Source organism: Tamandua tetradactyla, chromosome 5, assembly GCF_023851605.1.
Source record: "Tamandua tetradactyla isolate mTamTet1 chromosome 5, mTamTet1.pri, whole genome shotgun sequence".
Taxonomy (NCBI): domain Eukaryota; kingdom Metazoa; phylum Chordata; class Mammalia; order Pilosa; family Myrmecophagidae; genus Tamandua; species Tamandua tetradactyla.
In genome coordinates, this window is record NC_135331.1 from 101,543,635 (window position 1) to 101,557,173 (window position 13,539).

The following is a 13,539-nucleotide window of genomic DNA, read 5'->3' on the forward strand; positions in this document are numbered from 1 at the left end:
GACTAAAACAGATTGTTTCCATGGAGATGTGACACAGTTGGGGTGTGACCTTTGGTTAGATTACTTCCATGGAGATGTGACATACCCCATTGTGGGTATAGCATTGTGATCAAATGGAAATGTGACTCCACCCATTCAAGATTGGTCTTGATTAGTTTACTAGAGTCCTTTAAAAGGGGAAACATTTTGGAGAACCTCAAGTGTAGATGCTTGGAGAACAGTTGCTTCAGAGCTGACAGATACACGGATATTTGGAGATGCTTGGAGTGCCGACAGAGAGAGCAGATGCCTAGGCATGGGCAGAGCCCAGCAGACATCACTCTACTCCTTCCCTTTACATGCTAAGCAAGCCAGAGCCCAGAGTTGTGTCCCGGAGGAACTAAGTGTGGGCTCACAGATGCTTAGAGAGGAAACCACTGGCTTCAGAAGCTGGAAGCAATGGAACTGGGAACAAGGACCAGGAGACACCAGCCAGGTGCCTTCAAAGCCATGTGACAGACATTGGCCTTTCTTGAGTCAAGGTGTCTTTTCTGGATGCCTTAGTTTGGACATTTCTCTGGCCTTAGAATTGTAAGCTTGTGACATAAAGTCCCTTTACAAACGCCATTTCATTTCTGGTGTATTGCATTCTGGCAGCTTTAACAAACCAATACACCATATGATCCAGCAATTGTACTCCTAGATATTTACCCAAATGATTTTAAAACTTGTCTTAAAAAAAAAAAACTAAGTCCACAGAAAATCCAGCATGTGAATATTTATAGTAGCTTTGTTCAAAATTGCCCTAATCTGGAAGCAACCAAGATGTCTTTCGATAGGTGAATGGATAAACAAACAGTGGTGACCCAAACAATGCAATACCATGACAAGGAATGAGCTATCAAGCCACACAAAGACATGGATGAATCTTAAATGCATATTGCTAAGTGAAAGAAGCCAATCTGAAAAGGCTACACATAGTAGGGTTCCATTTATATGACATTCTGGAAACAGCAAAATTATTGAGATGGTAAACAGATCAGTGGTTTCCATGGTTTTGGTGTGAGAAGAGTGTTGAACAGGAGACTCAATGGGGATTTTTAGGGTGCTGAAATGATTCTATATGATACCATAATGGTGGACATATGACACTATTCATTTGTCAGAACCATAGAACTTTATAGCACAAAGAGTGAACCTTAATATATGCAAATTTGAAAAAATAAAAACACTTAGGAGGTTGGAAGACCCTAGGATGGAGTGCAGAATGTTATAAAAATAATCTGTTTTCTAAAAGTATGAAACAATCTCACTGAAGAGAGTAGAGGGAAAAATGCTGAGCTGACCTAAGTAACTTTGGACATGAGTTACTTAGAAAATGTCAACAAGATACAGACAAAAGGAACTGTACATAAGCACTGCACTCTAGGTAAAAAAATTGTTTCCCACAGGGATATGGGATAACAATGCTGAAATCACTATACATGTATACTGGAAAGGAACAATTAACTAAATTAATTAATTGGAAGGTGGGAGCAGGATTTCTAATTATTGGGGAAGAAAGTTACAGATAAGTATGGGAGATGGCCAGAAGGATCTAAACGGTAATGGATTAGGGTTAGAGACATTAGTATGAACTCATGCTTGGTTTGAGATATGTACGGGTGCCTACATGTAGAAATTGTTATAAGGACGTGTATAGATGTGAGTTAGAATATACACATACATTCCCTCTGTCAGCTAAGAGGGTCTAGAAGCAATGACACCCTAGTAACAACAAGCGCACCTTGTGCCCAGATCTTGGTTTCTAACATCATTCTCCAATAAAAAGAACCAAGACTCTTTGGAGAAATGGTTGATTTTCTAACTGGGGCAGGAAATATACAAGAGGAACCTGGAGCATCTTAAACAGTCAGAAAGTAAGAAAATGCTCAGAAATCCCCAACGGAGCCAACTGAAGGGCTCCCAATGTCCAAAGCTGGAACGATTTGAGCAAGAAAAAAAAAAAAAAAGTAGTATTGGATTATAACCCAAAAGTATAAAGTAAATATCCATGAGTCCATAGTGATATAAATAAATGACTAAATAAATAAATAAATGGGAGAGATAGACAAAACTCCTGTGCAGAAGAATTCCAAACAATTTATGTAGAAGCTCTCCAGGCGGTGGAACACGACTCCTACTCCTTAAGCACAGGCTGTGCATGCTGACTTCCTTCCAAAGAGCACAACAGGGAAAGGGGGACAAAAGAGGAGACAGGGCGACTTTGTATTCTTGATATGATGTGATGAAAATGACAATTTACCTCTATGGTCTTCTTCTACAAAATCTCTAACCCCAGTTTAGTCATGAGGAAAACATCAGACATATCCCAATTGAGGGACAATCTACAAAAATACCTGCCTCACACTGTCGAGGTCATCAGAAATAAAGGAAACTAAAAAACTGTTACAGCCAAGAGGTGGTGATCTGTGCCCCAGCCAAAGGCATCCAGAGTCCCTGGCTTGGCCACCCCCCAGACCTCAAATCTACAGAAAAGCCCATAGGTCTGGCAGATGCCCAGAACTGAGCAATCGAGAACAGGGTAGACCGTCACTGAGAGGAGCTTGGAACCTATTGTGAGCCTGCATCCCCCAGGCTGACTCTTGGCCACAAGGATGTGTGTGTCCATAAGGAAACATGACACCTAAATGTAACGTGGGACCCTGGAACGGAAAAAGGAATATGAGGAAAAACCTAAGGAAATCTGGGTGCAGCATGGGCTGCAGTTAATGATAACATAATTACCGACTGTGACAAATACACCACACTAATGTGAGATGTTTATTACCGGGGAATCTGGGTGTGGCAGATACGGGAACTCTATGTATTACTTTCACAATTCTTCTACAAATCTAAAGCTATTCTAAAATTGAAAGTTCATATATTTTTTAAGTTATTTAAAATTAAGCCAAATGAATGTGATGGATTAAATTGCCTAGCCACTTTGGGTTAAAAAAAAAAGAAGAAGAAGAAGAATTTAGTGATTCAATGAGTTCAATCGTCTTTGAAAGTGGTGTGACTGTAACTACAAAAGTGGGGGGTGGGGGCGGAGATGCTAGGACAAACGGACCTTTGTGGAGCAGGAGATACCTCAGGGAAGGAGCCACAACAGTGGAAGGTGCTGGAGGCTGGGAGGGGTGGGCCGGGAATGGGGCAGGGAGGCGGACTTGCACTTTAACCTTTTCAACTGTGCACCTGTTAATATAAATAAATAGCACGTAAAACAAAAACCGGAACAAAATGCACCGAGCAGAGCAGCGTGAGCCGAGTAACCGCTCCCTCCTGAGGTGATTGCTCTGAAGATAACCTCACCCAGGTGTGTAAGTTCTGTTGCTTATTTGTTTTAAAAGAGCCCCTGGCTGCTTTCTAGCCCCACCTAAGGGAGGAGGGTGCGGGGCTGTGCCGTGGCCGGGGCCGAGGTGGTGCAGCGGAGAGCCCAGGACGTCGGAATCCGGGTCCACACCACCCGTGTGACCCCCTCTCCACCTTGGTTTTCTGGTCGCTATGATGGAGACAGAAATCCCTCCTTAGCCCGTGCTGATGGGAAACGGGAAGGAGTGCATGTGCTCTAACCAGCCGGGGTTGGGCATGGGGAAGTCAGCCCACTAATGACGGTGCCTTCCCCCACGAACCACAGCTGCGGCCTGAACCATCCCTGCCCCCAGCTGCTGCGGGAGGCCCTCCGCGGGGCGGGGGTGGGGGGGGCAGGAGGGGTGCGCTCCGGGTACAGGGGTGGCAGAAGCAGAAGGGAAAGGCCCAGGGGGAGGCTGGGGGAGGGGGTGGGGGCAGGGACCTCAGAACCCAGTAATAACGCCCTCTTGTGGGTCTCAGCCTCCGCGACAGCTTGGGTGACTGGCACCTTCCAAAAGAAATGAACAATAGGTGATGGCACTTCTGGAGAGAGAAAATCACCCGTGGTTAGAACGTGCACTGGGGGCAGAGAAGGGTCCTTTTCCTGGAATGAGTCAAGAAGGGTACTCGACAGTGTCCCTCAGTCATCCTTAGGGTCCCTGCCCTCTGGGGCATCTGTTCCCCTTGTCTGGACCTGAGGCCTTGAGCCCTAGGTGTCCCGTCCACCTCAGAATGGGGGAAGAGCTCCTGGAGGAGAGAGGCTGTACCTCTAGCTTAGCCCGGGGGAGGAGCTGAGGGCAGGGGCTGCACCCCCACCCTCAGACAGCAGGCTCCTTCCCCTAGGCTCTCCCCTGGGCCAGGGTGAGCCTCCGGGCTCAGCTCTCTTCAGGTCCTCACCTGCTGAGCTGCCCAGTGCTCCCTCGGGGATGAGGGATGATCCTGCACAAAAGCTCCCACTGACTTCGCAAAAAATGTCCTCCCCCAAGGACGGGGCCAAAATAAAAGAGGAAATTTTGTTGTTCCTCTCGTTGCCTTAATTTCAAAACACATTCTCAAGATGCCTCCCTCAGCCAGTGCGGGGCCCTGGGGTGGGGTGGCTCAGGGAGGTGCCAAGGATCCGGCTCATGTCCAAACAAACCTCTCTCCCGACCTCCGCGAGCGGCGGGGCCAGTAGCCCACCCACCCCCACGTGGCGGGGTCCTCCTGGGGTCGCCAGGCCGTGGTCATCGGAAATAGCTTAGCTGTGTTTATGCAGCGGTTAGATGCGTGTTCCCTTTCACAGCCACCGCATTCCAGAGGGCCATCGTGGGCCATTTACCTCACCCCGCGTGCGGCCGCAGGTCCCTGCAGCAGGTGGGTGGCCTCTGGGGCCCGGCTCCACGTCCCAGGGAGACTGTGTTTAAAGAACCACCTGGCCTCAGAGACTTAATGCCTCCACCTCGCCCTGCTCCACCATGTGTGTGTTCCAGAGCTGGGGATTCCTCAGCCAGCTCCCCAGAGTCCTTTGGGCGTCTTGAGGTGGGGGGTGCTGTCTGTCGGGACAGACCTCCCCTGTCCATGGCCAGAGTCCCCACCCACCCTCAGCCTTCCACCTCTCTGGCCAGGGGAGCCAGGTATTTGAAACTTGCCCTCTGCGTTTGTGGTAATGGATGGACGCAGGCTCCAGCCCGGCTCTCAGCCTTGGTGCCTGCTGCAGCAGCAGCCCTCAGCCAAGATAATTATAATAACGAACATTTTTTGGGCCTTTACTAGGTACCAGGTACCATTTTTCATGCCTTACATCCTATGAAGGAAGTGCACACTATGATCCCCTTTTACAGATGACAAAACCGAGGCATGGAGAGTTTATGCAACTTGCCCAAGGACAGATAAGAAGGTAAGGGGCAGAGTCCAGATTTAACGTGGGAGATGGAGTTCAGGGAGCACAGGATTGTTTGGCATCTGGGGTTCCCCCACATAGTGTGCCCCTGTATGCAGGCAGCTGTACCCAGAGGGTACATACCCCTGCAAAAAACATGCACACATGCATGCATCTCATGTATGTGTTCCCTCCCACACATGTGCACATCTTGTGTGTAAGACCTTCCCACATACATGAACATACATGAGCGCACCCTACCCGTGCACATCCCCACATGTACATCCCCACACAGACGTCCAGAGCATTCTTACTTTTCTTGGCCTTTAAGCGAGGCGTCAGCCCTGAGGAAAAGGAGGCCGAGGTGGTTGTTCTCTCATTATTTCATGTGTTCACTCAATACACAGGAGACCATTTCCTGAGTTCCCACTGTGTGCAGGGCCTTGTGCTGGGTCTGAGGTCAAAGCTGCAAACCAGGGGAGGCTCCCACGCCTTCTAGGTGGCACCAGCTGCCGAAGCAGGGGCTGTGAGCCAGTGGACGCACGCATCCTTGTGGCCAAGAGTCAGCCTGGGGGATGCAGGCTCACAGCAGGTTCCAAGCTCCTCTCGATGACGGTCTACCCTGCTCTCGATTGCTCAGTTCTGGGCACCTGCCAGACCTACGGGCTCTCCTGTAGATTTGGGGTCTGGGGGTGGCCAAGCCAGGGACTCTGGATGCATTTGGCTGGGGCACAGGCCACCACCCCAAAATATACACAGTTGAAGCCAGAGCACAGCATCCCTGAGGAGCCAGGTGGGATGAGTCAACAAGTAGGCCCACTCCTAAAAGCCTGCCCACCTGCCGGCCGAGCAGTGCACTGGCTGCCTTTCTCCCTGTGGCCTCCAAAAAGGTGCACAGCACATGTCCCCCTGATGCCTGGCCCTCTGGGCCCTGACCAGCATTGAGGGGCCAGGCCTTTGACCCAGCATCTGCTGCCCAAGTGCCACGACAGGAGCCCCCAAACAGGGTGTTTTAGTTTAGTTTGACGGAATGCGATATACCAGAAACGGAACAACTTTTAGAAAGGAGAATTTATTAAGATGCAAGTTTACAGTTCTAAGGCCACAAAAATATCCAAACTAAGGCACCAACTAGAGGTTACCTTCACTCAAGAAAGGCTGATGCCATCCAGAACACCTCTGTCAGCTGGGAAGGCACATGGTATCTGCTATTTTCTTCTCATTTCATAAGGCTTCCCCTGGGGTGTTTTCCTTCTACATCTCCAAAGGTCTCTGGCTGTGTAGGCTCTAAAGCTTTTTTCAAAAAGTTTCCCTCTTAAAGGGCTCCAGTAAGCAACCCCACCTTGACTGGGTGGAGACACATCTCCATGGAAACTGTTAGGTCAGGGGAACAGGGAAGGTCACCATGACTCCAGCTGTGTAAAATGTGCCGCCTCTTCTAGACGTCACCTAACCCCATTGCTTAAAAACCACCCGCACCAGGACCCAGCAGCGAGCTCGCAACTCCCTACCTGGAGTTCTGTGAGCTCCGCACGGGAGCGCAGGAATAAACTTGCTCACTCTAAGGTTTTTTGGTCTGCCTCTTCTCTCTTTCGCCTCCTAAACCTTACAGAAACCATCTAATCAAAAGTTAACACCCACAGTTGGGTGGGCCACATCTCCGTGGAAACAATAAAAAAGATCGCAACCAGCAATATTGAATGAGGATTAAAGAGCATGACTCTTCTGGGGTACACAATTTCAAACAGCACACAGGGAGCTGGGCAAATGGTCCCCAGGCCAGGGCCAGCTTCACTCATCTAGGCAGGCATGCAGGGCCCACACTTAGAAGGGCCCCGGTGCTCTGCTGTCCCCTTCTTGAAATTCTTAAGTTTTGGAACAAGGGCCCCACAAATTACATAGCCGGTCCTGCCACTGGCTGAGGCTTTCTGTGCCTGAGAGTGGCACAGCCCTCCCCCTCCCTCTGCCCCTGAATCCCCGCCCTCCTGCATGCCCCTCGCCTGCCCCACCACTGCCAGCTCGGCCTCCTGCCCTGGGCTGGCCCCGACGACTGCCATGTGGGCGGCTGTGGTTTCCCGGCACCCGCAGCGTGACCACAGTGTTTGAAGATGCACTTCAGCAGCGTCCTCAGACTGTGTTCCTTCTGTCACCCAGCCTGCAGTGGCCCTGCCGGCTCCACCCCATGGTGGCTCAGCCCCAGCCCCACCTAAGAGACGTCCAGCTCTCAGCTTGCAGAACCTTGGTGGCCTTAGTGGTCAAATGGGGATTAAGAAGTCTTCCCAGCAGTGTTGGTGGGAGAGTTTGTGGTGACGTATAGGAAGCACCTGGTAACAAGCCTGGCACAGAGTGGGTACTGGGAGAGCATTTAGCTCCAGCCTCTCCTTAACGCAGCATTTACCAAGTGCCTACTAAAAGTCAGACCAGCAAAGAACGGCTCCTGCTGAAAGAACTCACGTCTAAGGAGATGGGCGGGGAGGGACTGTAGGGAGAACTATAAGCATCTTTGGCAGAATGGGATTCATTGAAGGTCATGCTCAAATAGTGGGGAAAGTGAGGCCCGGGGAGAGGATGTGACTTGCCTACCCCAGGACCCCCAGAGTCACCCACCACCACCACCACCAGACACCCCTCATTAACAAACTCTGCTGTGTCCCCAGTTGGGTTGAAGGGATGCCTGTCCTGCTACTCAGTGGCTGTGTGCTGTGTTAATAGGTCCAGATTTGCTTTTCAGGGCGTGGGTTGGGATTGTTGAGATAGATTGTGGTGTCTGCTCTTTGGATATCATCCATACTTCTTTCTAACCCTTTAGCTAAACTTGTGTGTGAATTAAGCACCTCCTGGGTGCCTGGCATCTGCAAAGGCTCAGAGACCATCCTTGGGACACACAGCAGCAGCCTCCAGGAGACCAGCCCAAACCAACTGCCTGCCTTTGGCCCCTTCGGGTAACTGATGGAGGGGCCAGGGTGTACCCCCTTTCCATGCTTCATGGACTTGGGGACCACCAGCAAAGGCTGGGGCTCCTCTGTGGGGAAGCGATGACTGGCTGCAGGCCCTCCATGCCTGTCGCCCCTCCCATGTCTCGGGCTCCCCCCCTTCCTGTCGGGGCACTGGTCCTTCCAGGGGCTCAGCACATTCTGAACCTTGGTGAGGACGGACTTGGCATGGAAACAGGCTAAGTGAAAGCAGAAAGTTTAAATGACGTCAGCGATGCAGGGACGTCTCAGGCGGCCACTTAAGGGAGGTCCCAGCGAGCACGGCCAGCCCTCTCTCCACCAGCTCACTCTGCTGCGACGCAGAAACGGCTTGCGGGGGGCAGTGGTGGACACAGGAAGATCCGACAAGAAGCTGCTGCATTCTGTACAGAGTGTTTAATAAGGCTGATATGTAAAGGCTTGGACAAGGATAGTGCGATACTGTGTGATGGCAGCACAATATTGTAAGTGTAAATAACAAAGCTGAGTGTGAGGATGGTTGAAAGAGGAAGGCTAGGGTTGTCACCAGAAGGAAAGCTAGAGGATAGAACCAGGGACTGTATAACTTAGTGAAACCTAGAGCGGACGATGATGGTGGTTACTCGTACAAATATAAGAAAATTCTTACATGAACTAGAGCTAATGTACGTCACTAATACACGGTGTTGATAATGGGGTGGTATATGGGAAAAAATGCAATTAATACAAACTAAGGCCTATAGTCAACAGTAACACTAGTATTATTTCATTAATTGTAACAAAGACACTATACCAAAGCTAAATGTCACGAATAGGGGGATATAGGAATATGGGATTTTCCTCCCCTGGAAGAAATGAGAATGTTCTCATATTGACTGCAGTGGTGAATGCATAACTATGTGATTATACCAAAAGCCACTGATTGTGCATTTGGGGTGGATTGTATGGCATATGAATAAAACTTTAAAAAAAAAAAAAAGCTACTGCAATGCTCCCGACACCTGCTTGTGGGAGCCTGACCCTTGGAATGGGTGGGCCCTCACGTGCGGTTTGGAGAGAGACCCACCTGCCGCACTCCCCACGGACCTGGAAGTGTCCATCCTTCCCACGGTCAATACCTTGTCGGGTCCGTGGTCCCGGGGCTCTGAATTATTCAGCCTGGGAACCAGGCAGCAAACCTCATGTCTGCCGCAGGCCGCGTGATAGAATGTTTTTTTAATTGCTGTCGCTCATTAACTCATAATTGCAATCATGTAACATTTAATAGAGGCACAAAACCGATCCCATCGCTGTCCCACAATCATTCATTAGCTAACAACAAGATGGAATGGCTCATAAAAAAAGGGCCGTTAAAAAAATTCGGGAGAAATAGAAAGCAGGAGGTGATGCAAGTCCTTGCTAACAAAAGCTGAGGGTTGGGGGGAGGCGTGAGCGGGTGTGAGCGGAATAACCCAGCCCTGATAAGCCACAGCGCCCTGCCTGCTGCTCCCGCCTCCCTCTGCTGCCTGAGTCAGAGAAGACGGGATGTGTTCAAAATCGAGCAATGTAATTAGCAGGTTGCATCATGCCCCTCGATTATAAATTACAATGGGCACAGAGGGTGGATGCAGGAGCAGGGATTAGACGGGTAACCTAATGCTGGGGAGGGGGCGGGAGCCCGGGAGCCACCACTGGGCCATGGGGGAACCCTAGCAGTCTTTTCCTATCGTTGTCACGGGGCAGTGGACTAGGTCTGCTCAAAGACTGCTTTGTGTAGCTTGGGATAATGATTTACAAACTTGAGGAATCAGGAGTGTGAAAAGAAGATGACCCTCTTAACCCCTCCATTGTCTGTCTGAGGCTGGAATGCCCAGCAGCTGCGCCAGCCCCACGCACCTGTGCACACGGAGGCTGTGTGAGGATGGCCCAGGTGAGGCACCCTCCTGGGGGCTTGGACCGATAAGATCTAAAGGGGCTAGGCAGGGGGTTCAGAGGACACCACCAGGGATGACTGAGACTCAGCAAACAGAGATGGAACTGAGTGAACCACTGTGGCTTCTCTCTGTGGAAGGGACCTGGGGGTGGGGAGAGCTCAGAGGAGATGACAGAGCGACCTTTGTCCTGGGGTGCAGGGACCTAGATCAGCCCAGGCTTTGCCAGCGCTGTGCTTTGGGAGTCTGGGCAAGCCCTTCCTCTTCTCTGTGCCTCAGTGTCCCCACTACACTCTGCCACCAGCTGGCTATAGGACGAGAGGCAGTCATTTCCCATATCTGGGCCTCAGTTTCCCCTATCTGGACTTGCTAGAACTTATTCCATGACCCGGAACAAGCTACCTCCCCTCTCTGGATCTCAGGTTCACCATTTACAATGAGATGATCCGAACAATCTTTAAAATCTCCTCCAGCTTGGACCTTGTCTGGGTCCAGGATGGAGTTGGTTTTCCTAAAACCTAACGGACAGATCTGGTCCCTCGGTAATGGGGAAGACGGGGCCAGAGGCTGTGTGATCTGTTCATCTGCGTGGATCAGAGCCCAGTGAGGCAGAAGGGAAGTGGGCAGAGCCCACGGCAGGCTCAGGCAAATCAAGGCGCTGGTGGCACCCATTCCCTGGGCCCCTGAGGACACACCCTCTACTTCCGCCTGGTGGCGAAGATTTGGCCTTTCAGTCTGGCCTTTGCAAACAACCTTTATTCCATAATGTTTTCTTAGCAGCCCTATTCTTATGCACAGGAAATAATCCCATTAACTTTATTATCTCTGTAGAGAACGTCAAGGAAACAGATTTGCCTTTGAGTTCAGTGAACTGAGCTCTCTCTTAAAAGGAAAACCACAGAGTTGAGGCAATGGCCTTATAGGAAACTTTGAACAAGGCCCAGCCTCAGCAGAGTTTCCCTCTGAGCTTGGAAGAGAGAACCCCACTGGCCCCTGCACCAGGGCTCTCAGTGGCTCCGGGACCTCCAAGTCTTCTCTCTGGGCCTCAGTTTCCTCACCTGGTGGAGTAGACCAGGTGCTTTCAATGAATAAGTGCAGGAGGCTGGGATGGAAGCCCCGCTAGCCCTGCCTTCGCTCAGATCCCCAGGGGACTACACAGAGGCTCCCATCGCTGTCCTCTGATTTCTTTGCCATTCTGCAGCCACAGGACAAGTTCAGCCCCTGCTTAAAACCCATCCAAGGCCCCCCTCCTCAAAGCCCCAGGGCCCCAGCAGGGCTTGAAGGTCACCCAGGCCTGGGCCCTACCTTCCTCTCCAACCCCCTCTCTAGCCGCTCTCCTCTCTAAGCAACTCCAGTTGCCCTGAATTGTTGGTTCTTTCCCAGCTCACCCCAGGCTATCTCACACCCCTAGGCCTCTGCTCCAGCTCTTGGCCTACATTTTCCTTCCCCTTTGCTCAACTGGCCACTTAGAATCAGTCTTGAGGACCCCACTCTTTGTCTTCTCCTTCCACTGAAGGAAACCTCTCACACCGTCTCTGTGTGTCTCCGCCCCACTAGGCAAGGAGCACCCTTGGGGTAGTCCTTACATACAGTTAGCACTAGAAAGTGTCTTCCTTGTTCAACTGCTGCTTTTTCCCACAGTGGGGAAGAGGCAGGATGCAGCCCGAGTCCCCCAGCTGGGGAGGGGGTGGTGAAGTCTGGAAAATTCCCTCGCTCCTTCATTCATTTAATTCATTTGTGCAATCTGGATACATTTATTAAACATATGCTGTGCAGAGCCTGGAAGGCCATGGTCCTAGGTGGGACAAATGTTCCAGAAGCCACCCCCCACCCACACCGCACAGTGGGCAGTGCCCAGTGAAGCTGCACCCGACAGACAGCGATCTCCAGGTTCCCTCAGTCAACAGACGCTGGTTGGAGGAGATGGTGAAGGAGACTGGGGGCCTGGGGGCATCTTCCCACCTGTCAGAGGACAGTAGCACCCCCCTTCCTACCACCCTCCCCGCTGTGAGTGAGACTCCTGTCCTTGCAGCTGCATTGCCAAGGCAGGTGACTACTCTGCTCCCATGTCAGGATGACATTAGATCCTTAAGTCATGACCTCGCTCAAGCATCTGTCCTTGGGTCCCGTCTGTTTCTGAGCTGAGAGCCAAAATAACAGCAGACGCAGCTGCCTGGACACCAAAACCCAGGACAGGTACGGACGTTCCCTTCGATCAGACAGAAAAGGGGGTCCGAGAGGCATGGGCTCTCCTACCTGAGGTCACACAGCTCATGTGGGTCTATTTCAGCCTGGGAGATGCCCCCTTACCGCCTCCCCTTACCTTCGGGGGTTGAGCCACTCCCTCCCCCCATATTTGATCTTTACCATGTCCAATATAGATGGAAACGTGAAAAAAATAGTTACATGTATTGAGTGCCTACTATATGCCTGGCATAGTTTTAAATACTCTTTTAATTCATTCAATCAATAAAATGTATTGAGTGCCAAGCACCATTTGTCGGTGAGCAAGACAAAGTCCCTGCCCTCGGGGAGCTGACATTCAAGTGGATGAAGAGACAGACAGTAAACCAAGAAGTGAGTCAACAGAGCATAGGCCAGGTGGTGAGAAGTAAACCAGGAGAAGGAGCGGTCAGCTCAGGCCTTTATTCAGTGACATTTGTGCAGAAGGAGGTGAAGAAGGAGGCACGGAATTATCTGGGGGACCAGAGTTGCAGGCAGAGAGATCAGGTCCTGAGGAGAAACATATCTGGTATGTTCAAGGAAGAGCCAGGAGTACCTACTATGGCTGGAAGAGCAGAGTGAGGGGAGAACAGAGTGTAAGGGATTACAAGAGCTTGGATTTTAGTTGTGGATTAACTCATTTAATGTCCCAACAATGCTGAGTACAGGTAGTATTGCTATCCCCTTTAACTGATGAGGAAACTGAGAGACAGAGAAGGAAAGTAATCTAGCCAAAGTCACACAGCTGACATGTGGCTCTTAACTGGTGGTTTGTCAGAGCCCTTCATGGCCCAGCGTGCGGGCTCCCAGTCATAGGTATGAATAAGAATCCCCCAGCTTGTAGAGAATTCAGATTACCAGGTTCCTAATTTAACAAGCTGCTCAGGAGATTCAGACAGAATCTTCCAAACTCAGATTTGGTGAGCCATTGAGAGATGGCCGGGGGTAGGCTGGAGTGAGGGAGTGAGCACTGGGCCAGAAGCCAAACTCCGACTGTTCACTGAGCTCTGGGTGGTCACAGTCACTGGTCTTCTCTGAACCTTTTCATCTGTGAATTGAGAAGATCGGTCTCCATCAGTGAATTCCCCATTTCCCTTTTAGCAGTAGAATTCTCCAGTCAGGTCTTAGGTGGAGCCCAAGATATGAAACTGGTCAAAGGAGCTTTATTTTGAAGGATGAGGTGGGGTTCAGGCCATTATTCCCTTGGCAACCCCTGAAAGCATAA

The 13,539-nt window shown here is 50.7% G+C and overlaps 1 long non-coding RNA gene across 2 annotated transcripts; it reads left to right on the forward strand.

Moving 5' to 3' along the window:
- The first annotated feature begins 3,239 nt into the window (after positions 1-3,239).
- LOC143682653 (uncharacterized) lies at positions 3,240-6,795 on the forward strand. 2 transcript variants are annotated; one of them, XR_013175210.1, is made up of 4 exons: positions 3,252-3,337; positions 4,655-4,725; positions 5,125-5,248; positions 5,638-6,795. It is a non-coding gene; the product is annotated as an uncharacterized LOC143682653 (long non-coding RNA). The 2 variants fall into 2 exon arrangements; XR_013175211.1 differs by lacking the exon at positions 4,655-4,725 and having other exon boundaries at positions 3,240-3,337.
- The last annotated feature ends 6,744 nt before the right edge of the window (positions 6,796-13,539 follow it).